The sequence below is a fragment of the Tupaia chinensis genome, unplaced genomic scaffold (genome assembly GCF_000334495.1).
Source record: "Tupaia chinensis unplaced genomic scaffold, TupChi_1.0 Scaffold146604_1, whole genome shotgun sequence".
Taxonomy (NCBI): domain Eukaryota; kingdom Metazoa; phylum Chordata; class Mammalia; order Scandentia; family Tupaiidae; genus Tupaia; species Tupaia belangeri.
The window spans coordinates 1,426,197-1,440,015 of record NW_006206460.1 but is presented as its reverse complement, the minus strand read 5'-3'; the positions used below and the strand labels follow the sequence as shown (position 1 = coordinate 1,440,015).

General features: G+C 42.6%; 1 pseudogene; it reads left to right on the top strand.

Moving 5' to 3' along the window:
* Positions 1-13,166: 13,166 nt before the first annotated feature.
* Positions 13,167-13,595, top strand: LOC106733957 (39S ribosomal protein L42, mitochondrial pseudogene; annotated as a pseudogene).
* Positions 13,596-13,819: the final 224 nt, after the last annotated feature.

Genomic DNA, 13,819 nt, shown 5'->3' with positions numbered 1-13,819 from the left:
TTTTGCCTCTTTAGCATTGTATTCTTAGTTACACACTTTTTTTTTTTTTGGCTTAATAAAGTTTTTATTTTTCCAAATGTACAGTTGGTGTGCCTGTTCATGCCTTTTCAACAGTAGTTGGGGCACCTCCACCCTTGGTATTTCTGGTGTAAATTGCTTGAGCTCTGTGCTTTGAAACTAGTTTGGTAAGTCCTTTACTAAGGAGCTCTTTAAGTGCTATCCTGGTCAGAGAACCGTGAATCTTCAACCTCTCTGAGACCACAGCTGGGATAAGAAGCTTATAGCTGAGAACTTCCTTACAGAGTTTGCCATATGTAGCTTTATCAAAGACTGGGTTCTTGAGCTTGTCCTGAACTTAGCCTTTGGACCATTTCTTTTTGACCTTGCCCTCAGATTTGTTTATAAGGTCTTTGTCCTCCTTGGCCAACTTCCCAACATCTTTCTTACATGTCTCCCTTCTCCCTTCTCCCGTTATTCTTTCCCCCATCTTCTCCTTCTTCTCTTCTTCTTATTGAGGGTTTTTTTTTTTCTATAGGGTGCTTGCACTCACCAGAAAGACAGAGAAACAGAGACAGAAAGTGAGAAATCATCCCCCAGGGGGAATGGCCATGCCACAATCCCTTCTCCTCCATTCTCCTCTCAGGATCTTGGGCACGCACGCACATGTGCCCGGCATGAGTTTTAAGCCACCGGGTCTGGGACTTGAACAGTGGTCAATTACATGGGAATCCAGTGACATAACCATTATGCCATCTGCTGATCCCTCCCCTTCTTCTTGTCTTCAGGTGGTGAAGCCCAGAGAGCAGCAACTGCCATTGCAGCCTCAGATGTTGTGCTACACTGGTGGGGTTTTCTTGTTTGTTTTTTGTTTTGTTCTTTGTTTTGCTGTTGGAACTCCTCTAGCATCTCCAGGTCTATGAACTTTATATCTTCTGTAGAGGACTTTAGCTAGCTTTTCCAGACATACATGCTTCTGGTTTTGTGCTCATAGCCCTAATTACCTTTACAGATCTCTTCTCTCTGTGACTGCGAATCTTCCACGCTGACCAGTTGGACTAAGTGGCCATGAGCTGCTGCCAGTCCTGTGGAAGTGGAGCTTCACGATCATGCCATTCCCACTGGGTACTGTGGCTGGCTACGGCCCTCGGCGGGAGATCAATCCCTGGCCAGTAGTGTTAGTGAAGCTCCCTTACTCCCTGTAGCTGGGGAGAAGGGAAGGTGATTCGAGCCTCTTGTATGGGAACCTCGCAATCCCCTGACTAAAGCATGTGTGCAGAGATGGGCACGGAACCAAGCGCGCGCGAGAGAGCTTCTGTGAGAATTGGCTGAGGCCTCTAAGGAAGAAAGCACGCTTCGTCTAAGCAGGACTGAGAACAGGAGTCACTGACGCCATCCTGATCCCACAGGCGGTGTGCGATGGAAGCCTGTGGAGTCCAAGGCGGAGAGAAGAGAAAGGCGTCCCTGACGTCGCTTCACCTGCGGATGTAGGCACACCGAGAGAAACCAGTTTACACTTTTCATTAGTGTGTGTCCCAGCACACTCCCCTGGTGCTCTAGGTAGTTTGCTACCATTTGCAAAACAAAGTCCTGTTCAGCCTTCCTATGAAGGTATTTCCTTCCTTTCCTAAAAATCTGTCTACTCTATATAGAGAGAATAAAATGAATTGCTATTTTCTATTGCTACTTACTCTGTTGAGCGTTTGTTAGAAGCTTCTTGGCTTTGCGGCATCCCTTCCCTTTCCCTCAGCCGTTCTCCCGCCCAGGGCCGCAGGCAGCCCGCCCTGTCGGAATGCCATGACCTTGAAGCTGCACTCCAAGGATGGGCAGCGGCGCCAAGCCACTTGGTGCAACCAGATGGCGCGGAAGATCCGCAGTCGCAAGGTGCTGCATCCCGCTGCGCTCGGCCACGGGGGCGTAGCCTGGAGGAGCTGCGGGTGGCTGGCATCTGCAAGAAAGTGGCGTGGACCATCGGCATCCCCGTGGGCCCCAGGCGGCGGAACAAGTCCACAGAGTCCCTGCAGGCCAACACGCAGCGGCTGGAGTACCGCTCCACGCTCACCCCTTCCCCAGGAAGCCCTCCGCCCCTAAGAAGGGAGACAGCGCTGCTGAAGAACTCAAGTCGGCCCCCAGCTGCCAGGACCAGTGATCCGGTACGGAACGTCTCCAGGGAGAAAGCCGGACTCAGCGGAGAACTTCTCGGTCTTCGTGAGTCTTCACATGGCGCGTCCAGTGCCCAGCCCTTTGGCATTGGGCAGAAAGGGTCAAGGAAGCTGAACAGGATGTTGAAAAGAAAAAATAAATGTTGGGGACTTAATAAATAATAATAATAAAAAGAAAACAGAGAAGCTTCTTGTGGAATTTCTAGTACTACTACTTGAATTTGTATTTTGCATACTACATTCCAAAATGTGTACAATTTTGATTCACATCAAAGTTTTGAAGTAGGTAAGACATGAATCAGGAGACCCTTTAACAATTGAATCGGTTGGGGGACCAGCAGTTAGCATAATGGCTATGTTGCTGGACTCCCACGTAGTCGACTGCGGTTCGTGTCCCGGACCCGGTGGCTTAAAACTCACGCCGGGCGCGTGTGTGTGCGTGCCCAAGATCCCGAGAGGAGAATGGAGGAGAAGGGATTGCAGTGTGGCCATCCCTCCTGGGGGATGATTTCTCGCTTTCTGTCTCTCTGTCTCTCTCTGTCTTTCTGGCCAGCACAGGCACCCGATAGCAAAAAACTCTCAACAAAACAAAACAAAACCAAAACCAAACAAACAAACAAAACAATTGAATCAGCTGGATACAGAGAAAAATTGCCCTTATTTAAAGTCATGATTTATGATTGAAAGGTTTTATTTATAAATTTTAAAATTAATTTGTTTACATTAAATAGAAGGTTCTTTCTACTAAAGTCTGCTGCAAATTCTTCATTTAAGAGAAAATAGTTTTAGAACCTGATTATTTTCCAGCATGAATAAATTAGCCATGGCATTCTTTCCAGTGATATTTTCAAGGTGATTACATTGTTACTCTAAATTTGTCTCTTTCTTTATTCACAGTTAAAATGCATGTGTGTGGGAACCAGCAGTTGGTGTAATGGTTATGTCGCTGGACTCCCATGTAGTCGACCATGGTTCGAGTCCTGGACCTGGTGGCTTAAACTCACTCCAGGCACATGTGCGTGCGTGCCCAAGATCCCGAGAGGAGAATGGAGGAGAAGGGATTGCGGCGTGGCCATCCCCGCTGGGGGTGATTTCTCACTTTCTGTCTCTCTGTCTCTCTCTGTCTTTCTGGTGAGCACATGTGCCTTATAGCAAAACCCCCCCCCCCCAAAAAAAAAGTGTGTGTGTGTGTGTGTGTGTGTGTGTATTTAGAATTAGCTAACCGTACTCAGTATAAATGATCCCAATTTTCATGGCCACATCCAAAAACACCATAGTCAGGAGCCAATCACACATATGCCACCTTCTTTCCATCAGGCCTGATCAAGGTGTTGACATTGGCCATATCAGTGTCATAGGGCTTCTTCACAGCCTGTTTGATCTAGCACTTTTTGGCTTTGACATGTACAATATACACAAGTATGTTGTTTTTACCTTCGTGGCAAACTCAGTGGTCGGCAAATTTGATGATGGCCTAGTGGTCAAGCTTATTTCTCCTGAGAGTGCTCTCATGAGGATATTTGGGTTGCTTCTGGAGTCACAGTGTCCTGGGTCACTAGAAGGTAGGTGACCTGCAGATCTCCCCCACCTCCATGGCTGTGGATGCCTTCCAGCACTGCCTTTTGGGTCAGTATCTTTGAATTTTCTTCAGTTCTAGGAGAGGCGGAAGTTTACTTCCTCACTTTCAGTGCCATCTTGGCAGGAAGGGACTGGATTTATCTGGCGAACAATGACTATGAGAGCAAAGAGAGCAGCACCGTGGCCACAGCTCTGCGGTCGTGAAACCACCAAAGTATATCTAAGATGGACAACTAGCGTTTTAGTCAGCTCCAGGAGAAATCTGAGAATGTAAGAAAATGACAAGATTCCATGGCATACACAGTGGTTTTTTTCGCCTCATTTTAAATGAATGGACTCCCTCAACTAAATAATTTCTCATAATATAAGCAGCAAATGTAAATGAGTAGATTATTTCCATCCATATAGTCCTACTCTTTTCTCCCCACATGTAGTGTTGTGATGGGCAGTTAGGTGGAAGTGAGCAGTTAGTCCTAAGCAAAGAGCAGAAGGACATCAGCCACGTCAATCACAACTCATCAGGAGCTACAACCACACCCTCTGCAGAGACTTCTTCCTCCCACCCAGCTCCCGGCACCGGGAAGGCGAGGCAGAACTGCAGAACTCAGTTTCCTTCTTTGGTACCTGACGAAGACACATACAGATGGTTGGAAATTTCCCTCATCATTTCTCACAAACACAAAAGGACCCAACATGACATTTTGGTTACCATCCTGATTCCCACTAGGGCAATAAACTGGGCAGTTCATCTAAATAAGAACGCTCATACTTTCGAAGTCCACACTGAGCATGCAGGATTAGGTCATGGATTTCTCACCGGTGAAAGACATATGCAAGTGCAGGAAAATGCCCCTGAATTCAAACAAAGAGGCCAGATACTCTGACAGACCTTCCCCTGCTAACTATTCATTATCAACTCTTGGAATAAATGGAACACCTAACCCCAGCCCAGGGCATTTGTCCTCCTGCAGTTGCCCACGGGCACACCTTTCAGGCATGGAGGTGTATTTCTTTCCTATGAACAATCCTCACTTTTTTTTCTTTTTTTTTTTCTTTTTTTTTTTTTTATTAAAACTTCCCTTTTCCTACTTTTCAAGTGTTTGTGATTTTTATTTTGCATCTCAGGATGGGTCTCTAATCTTAGAGATCTGGACCTAAAGAACAAAGGGTTTTACACAATGTGACTCAACTCTCCCATCCTATGACATATCAGAATTTTTGAGTGGTTTTTAAAAACCTACTTGCAAATTTTTAAACACTGCAAAAATTGCTTAAAATAAGTAAAAATAAAGTTAAACCAGGTTAAAAAAACATATGAAAGAAGCAAAGAAAGGAACACGGGACAGAGGAGGAAAAGAAGGAAGGACAAATGGAGACTTCTATTCCCTTAGTCTCATTCCTCGTAGCATTTAAAATGACAAACCAGGTGTGTGGCTCTTCTTGTAAGGCAGTGATATCTGTCTATAAAAGAAGATATCAGGGCCCCAGTATGTCAGTGAATGTGTTCACTGAATAGAAATCCATTTTGCTTCTTTCTAAAATCTACACGTTTCTTTAAGTACATAGACGGGAATTTGGTTTAAACGACTTTAGACTTTTTTTTAGAGAAAGATTTTTGCTATAGGGTGTGTGCGTTTGCCAGAGTGATAGAAAGCAAGAAATCACCCCTCCACCCAGGGATAAAGGGTCCCTTTATCCCTGCAGTCGCTTCTCCTCCATTCTCCTCTCGGGATCTTGGGCACACACAAATATGCACCCAGCACGAGTTTAAGCCACCAGGTCCGGGTCTTGAACTGTGGTCGGCTACATGAGAGTCCACTGACATAATGATTACACCATCTGCTGGTCCCCCAACTATCTCATATTTTGATTAGTGAGATTTTTACTAACAAATCTTGGCATAAAAATACGTTAGAATTACATTTCTTGAATGGTCAACACTCACTGAAAAAAAGTATAAGTTATTGGAAGCTGACTTGTTAAGAGAAATGTGGATGGAATCTCTAATAAAAAGGCAAAACAAGGGGAGAATTGGAAGGGAGGCAAGAAAAGGGGTTCTCATTTTCTTCAACTGAGGGGACAGAGAGACCATATCGCACCAGACACGGTCATGCTGCGGTTCCTTCTCTCCCATCTTTCCATCCTGTCGGGATTTGGGGCACACATGCACATGCACCCAGTGTGATTTTCAAGCACCAGGGACAAGATGTGAACCACAGTCAGTCATGTGGGATCTGATTCCCCAACCACTAGATGATGGACCAACCCAGCCATCTCGTGTAGATGCAGCACATTTAGTGGTGGGTCCTTCCCTGAATGCGTGTCTTTCCCTTTTATGAGGGAGAATACACACAGACACAGGAGGGAGACAGAGGATAGTTATCTTTGACAGACTCTCACTGTGTGGCGGTTTTCCTGCCCCAGGCTCCTGCTCAGCTAGGACCACAGGTGCAGCCTATTGGAATTGGCTGGAAATCCAAGCTGGGCTCGCCGTGCAGCCTCAGCTATGGAGTATTGGCACCTGTAACACCATTCCTTAACTAACCTTGAAGGAGACAAACTTCAGTCTGTCTGGCTGTAATAGATATTATGATCAATATCATGATGGATTGAAAAATATGTAACCAGATGCCCGAGAGGAGAATGGAGGAGAAGGGATTGCGGCGTGGCCATCCCCGCTGGGGGTGATTTCTCACTTTCTGTCTCTCTGTCTCTCTCTGTCTTTCTGGTGAGCACATGTGCCTTATAGCAAAACCTCCCCCCCCCAAAAAAAAAGTGTGTGTGTGTGTGTGTGTGTGTGTGTATTTAGAATTAGCTAACCGTACTCAGTATAAATGATCCCAATTTTCATGGCCACATCCAAAAACACCATAGTCAGGAGCCAATCACACATATGCCACCTTCTTTCCATCAGGCCTGATCAAGGTGTTGACATTGGCCATATCAGTGTCATAGGGCTTCTTCACAGCCTGTTTGATCTAGCACTTTTTGGCTTTGACATGTACAATATACACAAGTATGTTGTTTTTACCTTCGTGGCAAACTCAGTGGTCGGCAAATTTGATGATGGCCTAGTGGTCAAGCTTATTTCTCCTGAGAGTGCTCTCATGAGGATATTTGGGTTGCTTCTGGAGTCACAGTGTCCTGGGTCACTAGAAGGTAGGTGACCTGCAGATCTCCCCCACCTCCATGGCTGTGGATGCCTTCCAGCACTGCCTTTTGGGTCAGTATCTTTGAATTTTCTTCAGTTCTAGGAGAGGCGGAAGTTTACTTCCTCACTTTCAGTGCCATCTTGGCAGGAAGGGACTGGATTTATCTGGCGAACAATGACTATGAGAGCAAAGAGAGCAGCACCGTGGCCACAGCTCTGCGGTCGTGAAACCACCAAAGTATATCTAAGATGGACAACTAGCGTTTTAGTCAGCTCCAGGAGAAATCTGAGAATGTAAGAAAATGACAAGATTCCATGGCATACACAGTGGTTTTTTTCGCCTCATTTTAAATGAATGGACTCCCTCAACTAAATAATTTCTCATAATATAAGCAGCAAATGTAAATGAGTAGATTATTTCCATCCATATAGTCCTACTCTTTTCTCCCCACATGTAGTGTTGTGATGGGCAGTTAGGTGGAAGTGAGCAGTTAGTCCTAAGCAAAGAGCAGAAGGACATCAGCCACGTCAATCACAACTCATCAGAAAATACAACCACACCCTCTGCAGAGACTTCTTCCTCCCACCCAGCTCCCGGCACCGGGAAGGCGAGGCAGAACTGCAGAACTCAGTTTCCTTCTTTGGTACCTGACGAAGACACATACAGATGGTTGGAAATTTCCCTCATCATTTCTCACAAACACAAAAGGACCCAACATGACATTTTGGTTACCATCCTGATTCCCACTAGGGCAATAAACTGGGCAGTTCATCTAAATAAGAACGCTCATACTTTCGAAGTCCACACTGAGCATGCAGGATTAGGTCATGGATTTCTCACCGGTGAAAGACATATGCAAGTGCAGGAAAATGCCCCTGAATTCAAACAAAGAGGCCAGATACTCTGACAGACCTTCCCCTGCTAACTATTCATTATCAACTCTTGGAATAAATGGAACACCTAACCCCAGCCCAGGGCATTTGTCCTCCTGCAGTTGCCCACGGGCACACCTTTCAGGCATGGAGGTGTATTTCTTTCCTATGAACAATCCTCACTTTTTTTTCTTTTTTTTTTTTTTATTAAAACTTCCCTTTTCCTACTTTTCAAGTGTTTGTGATTTTTATTTTGCATCTCAGGATGGGTCTCTAATCTTAGAGATCTGGACCTAAAGAACAAAGGGTTTTACACAATGTGACTCAACTCTCCCATCCTATGACATATCAGAATTTTTGAGTGGTTTTTAAAAACCTACTTGCAAATTTTTAAACACTGCAAAAATTGCTTAAAATAAGTAAAAATAAAGTTAAACCAGGTTAAAAAAACATATGAAAGAAGCAAAGAAAGGAACACGGGACAGAGGAGGAAAAGAAGGAAGGACAAATGGAGACTTCTATTCCCTTAGTCTCATTCCTCGTAGCATTTAAAATGACAAACCAGGTGTGTGGCTCTTCTTGTAAGGCAGTGATATCTGTCTATAAAAGAAGATATCAGGGCCCCAGTATGTCAGTGAATGTGTTCACTGAATAGAAATCCATTTTGCTTCTTTCTAAAATCTACACGTTTCTTTAAGTACATAGACGGGAATTTGGTTTAAACGACTTTAGACTTTTTTTTAGAGAAAGATTTTTGCTATAGGGTGTGTGCGTTTGCCAGAGTGATAGAAAGCAAGAAATCACCCCTCCACCCGGGATAAAGGGTCCCTTTATCCCTGCAGTCCCTTCTCCTCCATTCTCCTCTCATGATCTTGGGTATGAATGCACACGTGCCTGGCGTGAGTTCTAAGCCACCAGGTCTAAGACTTGAACCATGGTTGACTATGTGGGAATCCAGTGACATAACCATTATGCCATCTGCTGATCCCGACATTCTTCTTTTTAAGCCACGAGGCATTTGCATGAGAGAGAGAGAGAGAAAACACCCCACCAACAGGGACTGATCACGTTTCAGTCCTTTTTCTTCCAATTTTTCATCTTGTCAAGATCCTGGGCATGTGCATGTCTGCCTGCAGCATATTTTTCAAGCCACCAGGTCTGGGACTTGAACCCTGAACAGCAACGTGGGCTCTGGCTTCCTCTGCACAGTGCTTAACTACTGCCTTATTGGGCCAACCATAAATGGCTTTTATTTCTTTTTTATTTTTATTTTTTTTGAAGATTGTTGATGTAGGGCACATGCACTCACCAGAGAGACAGAGAGACAGAAACTGAGAAATCACTCCCCAGGGGGGATGGCCATGCCATAGTCCCTTCTCCTCCATTCTCCTCTCCAGATTTTGGACATGTACACATACATGCTTGGTGTGAATTTCAAGTCGCCAAGTCTGAAAACCAAACTGCAGTCAACCACGTGGGAGTCCAGTGCCTTAACCACTATGCTACCTGCTGACCTCACTAAATGTCTTTAAACGACAAGTTTATAGCACCCGCAATATGGCTTCTGTCTTACAGAAATCACAGAACATAGAAAATACGGCATTTATTTTGTTTTGTTTCAATGTTGTAGAGAAATAGGTTTAAAAGAACTACTCGCCAGTTTACTAAACCAAGCAGTTCTTAAAGTGCCAGTGCGTGCGCATGTGTATATGTGTGTGTGAGAGAAAGACACTGAGAGAGAGAAAGAAAAATATATCTTGGGTACGTTCTCATCATGCCACAGTTTTTTGGTTTTTGTTTTTAGTTTTTCCAGCCCTCCAGCTCCTTGGGAACTTGGGCATCAATGTATGGACACCCAGCATGTGTTTAGCCTGACTGAAAGATTCAAATCTTTGGTCGTCATATGGCTTTCAGCCTTGCAGGGCACTTGTACTACCACCATGTCACAGTAGCTATGTCCAAAGCAAGCATTTCCATTAATCACGTGTTAATGTGACCATTGTATCAGCTTTTCTCAAAATACCCTCTTTCCTCAATTGTGTAGATGGAGATAAATGCTTATGTTGGGGGGGGGGTCCTTCAAAAAGTTAATGGAAAAATGTGTGTTATGAAAAAAATTGTGCATGAATTTTACATATTTTGCACCAACATAAACTTGTTCCAGCTTTCCATGAACTTTGTGAAGTCCTCTAATATAAGGATTTAATGTGTATTTATCTCATAGACATGGCCAGATAACTCTTTAAATGCTTTTCTTAAGTAGACAATGGTCTACTATCTTTTGTGAAGAAATATAATCTACAGCACCATCTTTTTATACTTCATTCCTTTAGTCAGCCTCACCTTGTCCACTGCTCCGCCAAGTACTAGTCTAGGTACTGGGGAAGTTGCACCTTACCTATGACGTTCTTAGCAGTACCACTTTCCTTTATCCTCGCAGCAGCCTTGTAGGGAGGCAGAGCCAGAAATATCTCTGCCACTTGACAAATGTTGATGAAAAATAACCAACTCTGTAAAGTGATAATTCATGTGGTTTATTTTTATGCAGAATATGAGTGACCTAGGCCCAGAGAGGAGGTAAAACATGCCTTTTTCTTAGGATGATCAGGTTCAGGGGCTCCTGTTACTTGATTTTGAGAGCAAGACAGAGTTTGGAATTTAGTGAAGAGTTTTTCCATTGGTCTGGTCCAAAAAGGCGAGACATGTGGAAGCAAGGGCTTGTAGGTTTTAGGTGGGTTTTCAAGTGTTTGGAGTGGTGATAGGAAAAGGAATGTTGCTGAGATCGGAAAGGAATGTACTTTAACAGAGATAAGGAGGCTCAATATACATCACAAAGATAGTCCAATACTATGCCCGAGGCAGGATGTAGGAAAAATCCTGTTACCAGTGGGTCAAAATGGTCTGTTAATGTTTGCGGGCATGACTCCCTCTAGGCCCTCTGGAAAGGATTTTGGAAAAATAGGAAAAAACAGCGAGACTTCTGTCCACAGGAATAGACAAATAGAACTCAGCTTAAAATAACTTCTTCAAGACCATGTCAATGATGAGACAGGAATTAGACTCTATTTACAGATAGATAGGGCAGGGATCACCTTCCCTGGAGAAGAGCCACTGTACTGTGTGGCTCCTGACAATTCCTCTCTTCTCCCAGTCACCATATTCCTTTGCCCTTGGAAATGTAAATCTTGTTCTGAAAAAATTCATGATCCTACAAAGAATCTCCTGATCTTCATGCCCACTCCAAAATTAGGAGAAAAATAACTGGGGCATCCAGTGTGTGTCCCTCCCCACCACAAAGGGACTATATGCATGAGCCCCATCTGAAAACATGCCAGAACAAGGCCTCTCTGACCCAGTTTAAAAGCCCCTTGCCCCAGTTTCTCTTCAGCAACACTTCCTTTCTTCTTGGGAGCGGTTTTTCCTTTCCACTTCTTCAATAAACTCTCCACCTCTATGTCTAGCCACTCTGTATGTCTGTCTCTAGTTGCCCGAGCAAGGGACAAGAACCCACGTCTCACTGCAGGTGCTGTATGGGATCACCCCTACACCCCTGTCTTCCTGCGTCATAATAAGGAGAGCAGGACAAGTAAATAGACACTTTGACCTGGGATTTTTTTCTCACATCACATTCTTTCCTGTACTGAATGCTGGGAGTGCTGAACTCACAGGGTTGTTTAGAGCCCGTTTTAAGGAGAATTGGGGGAAAGGTCATTAAAGAGGATGGAAGGTAAAGCTGAGATTGCTTAAGTTCTGGAACTCAGAAAGTAAAAACACCAAAAAAAGGTGCTCAACATCACTAATTATTAGGGAAATGTAAACCAAAGTCACAAAGAGATTTCCTTTTACTTTAATTAGAATGGGTATCATGAAAAAAAAATAGCAAATGCTGGTGGAACCTGCAGAGAAAGGGGCACTCTTACATTCCCACTACTGGTGGGAATGGAAGTCGCTCAAAAAACTAAAAATAGAACTGCTGTATGATCCAACAATCTTAGTACTAGGTATTATCTATCCCCCAGTGTTTATTGCAACACTGTTTATAAAAGCTAAGTTGTGAGTTTACCTAAGTGCCCATTCACAAACGAATGGATAAGCTAAAGATTAAGATGATGAGTATATTGAGTACTCTGATTTAATCATCATGCATTGTATTATTGAACTGAAAAACCACATTGTAACCCCACAAATATGTATAATTGTTATATATATATTCATCAAAAATATCTATACTTTTAGACAATGACTGATTGGATTAATATTTCCTTTTCTTTATGATTTTTTCCCATTTATGATTGATATTTGATCAAAGTACCCACCCACCATTCTCGTGACCCTACCTTTCCACCCCTTCCATATAAATACATCACATCTTCTCAGTAGGGTGGGCTTCAGATCCCTGGGTGCTCTTTCTTTCAATAAATTTTCCTTTTTCTCTTGAAAAAAAATTGATATTGGAATTGGCTTTATAAACATTTTCTGAAGTTTTACATGAAGCTCACTGTACCTTTGAAATCTATTTTCCTGTGATGGATAGAGACCATAATTATTGTGGTCAGTGACTAGCAATGATGGCATGCCCCACTTGTGGAACACTAAGTGAAAAAAAAAAAAAAAAGCTTTATGCAGAGTAGGAGGAAGACAAGTTTGTTTACTTGCACCACTTTTATTCAACATTGTTCTGGAGGTTTTAGCCAAGGCAATTAAATAAGAAAAATAAATTAAAAGCATCAAAATTGGAAAAGAAGAAGTAAAATCATCTATATTTGCAGATGACATTATCTTGTATATAGAAAATCCTAACAGTACCACTAAAAATTTATTAGAATAAATGAGTTCAGTCACACTTCAAGGTAAAAGATCAATATACAAAAATTACATTTCTGTACTCTAGCAATGAATACTCCAAATATAAAAGTAAGACAATTCCATTGATAATATCACCCCAAAATAAAATGTTTAGGAATAAATTATTCAAGAAGGGCAAAAGCTATATCCTGAAAACTACAGAACATACTCAAAAGAAATTAAAGGAGAGCTAAGTAAATGGAAAAAGTATTCATGTTCATGGATTGGAAGATTTATTATTAATATGGAAATACTTCCCTAATTGACCTATAGATTCACCACCTCTGTATCAAAATCCCAGTTGCCTTTCTGGTAAAAGTCAACTGATCACAAAATTCATGCGGAAATGTGAGGGACCCATAATAGCAAAAGCAATCTTGAAAATGAAGGACGAAGTTGGAGGATTCAAATTTCTCTACTTCAGGATTGAGACAAGACAGTGGGCTCGCAGTGATGTTCTGTCAAGGGTTGAAAAGTAGTTTGTCTCAAAGTAGATTTTAAAAGCAATTTCTCTTTAGAACAATTTTTTTGGTACCACCTAAGAAGCATCTTGATACACCATGGTAGTAGCAACAATAAAATGGGTGCCATCAAAGACAACTATCTTGAAACATTTCCTTCCAACTCGAAATGGAGCTTTATATTGTGTTTGTCATAAATATATGCATTCTTCTCTTCCAGATGACTATAATTGCAAAGTGAAGCTTGCTTTGACATCTGATGGCAGGACAATAGTGTACTAACACCTGTCTGTGGACATCCCATATGAATACACAAAGCCTAACTCTAGACCAGATCCTGTGTATGATAATGAAGAAACACATGATCAAGTGCTGAAATCCAGGTTAGAAGAGAAAAGTGAACACCTTGAGCAAGGACCCATGATAGGACAACTTAGCAAAATGTTCTTCATTATAAAGCACCGTTGGTATCCTCACAGACAGTATCACAGACGTTGTAAGAAAGTGGATCCTCCAAAAGACAGATGACAGGGAGGTCTCAGAGGAATAAAAATGTGCTTCATTTGCCATTTAAGAAAATCCCATGTGGTGTATTCATGAATATGTTATGTAATAAAATAATAATAACACTTCTTTTCATATAAAAAATTTCTCTGCTTCAAAACTTACTACAGTAATCATTACAGAATGTAACTAGCATGAGGATATTGATCAATAGATACAACAAATTCCTTTTTTTAAAGAGAGAGATT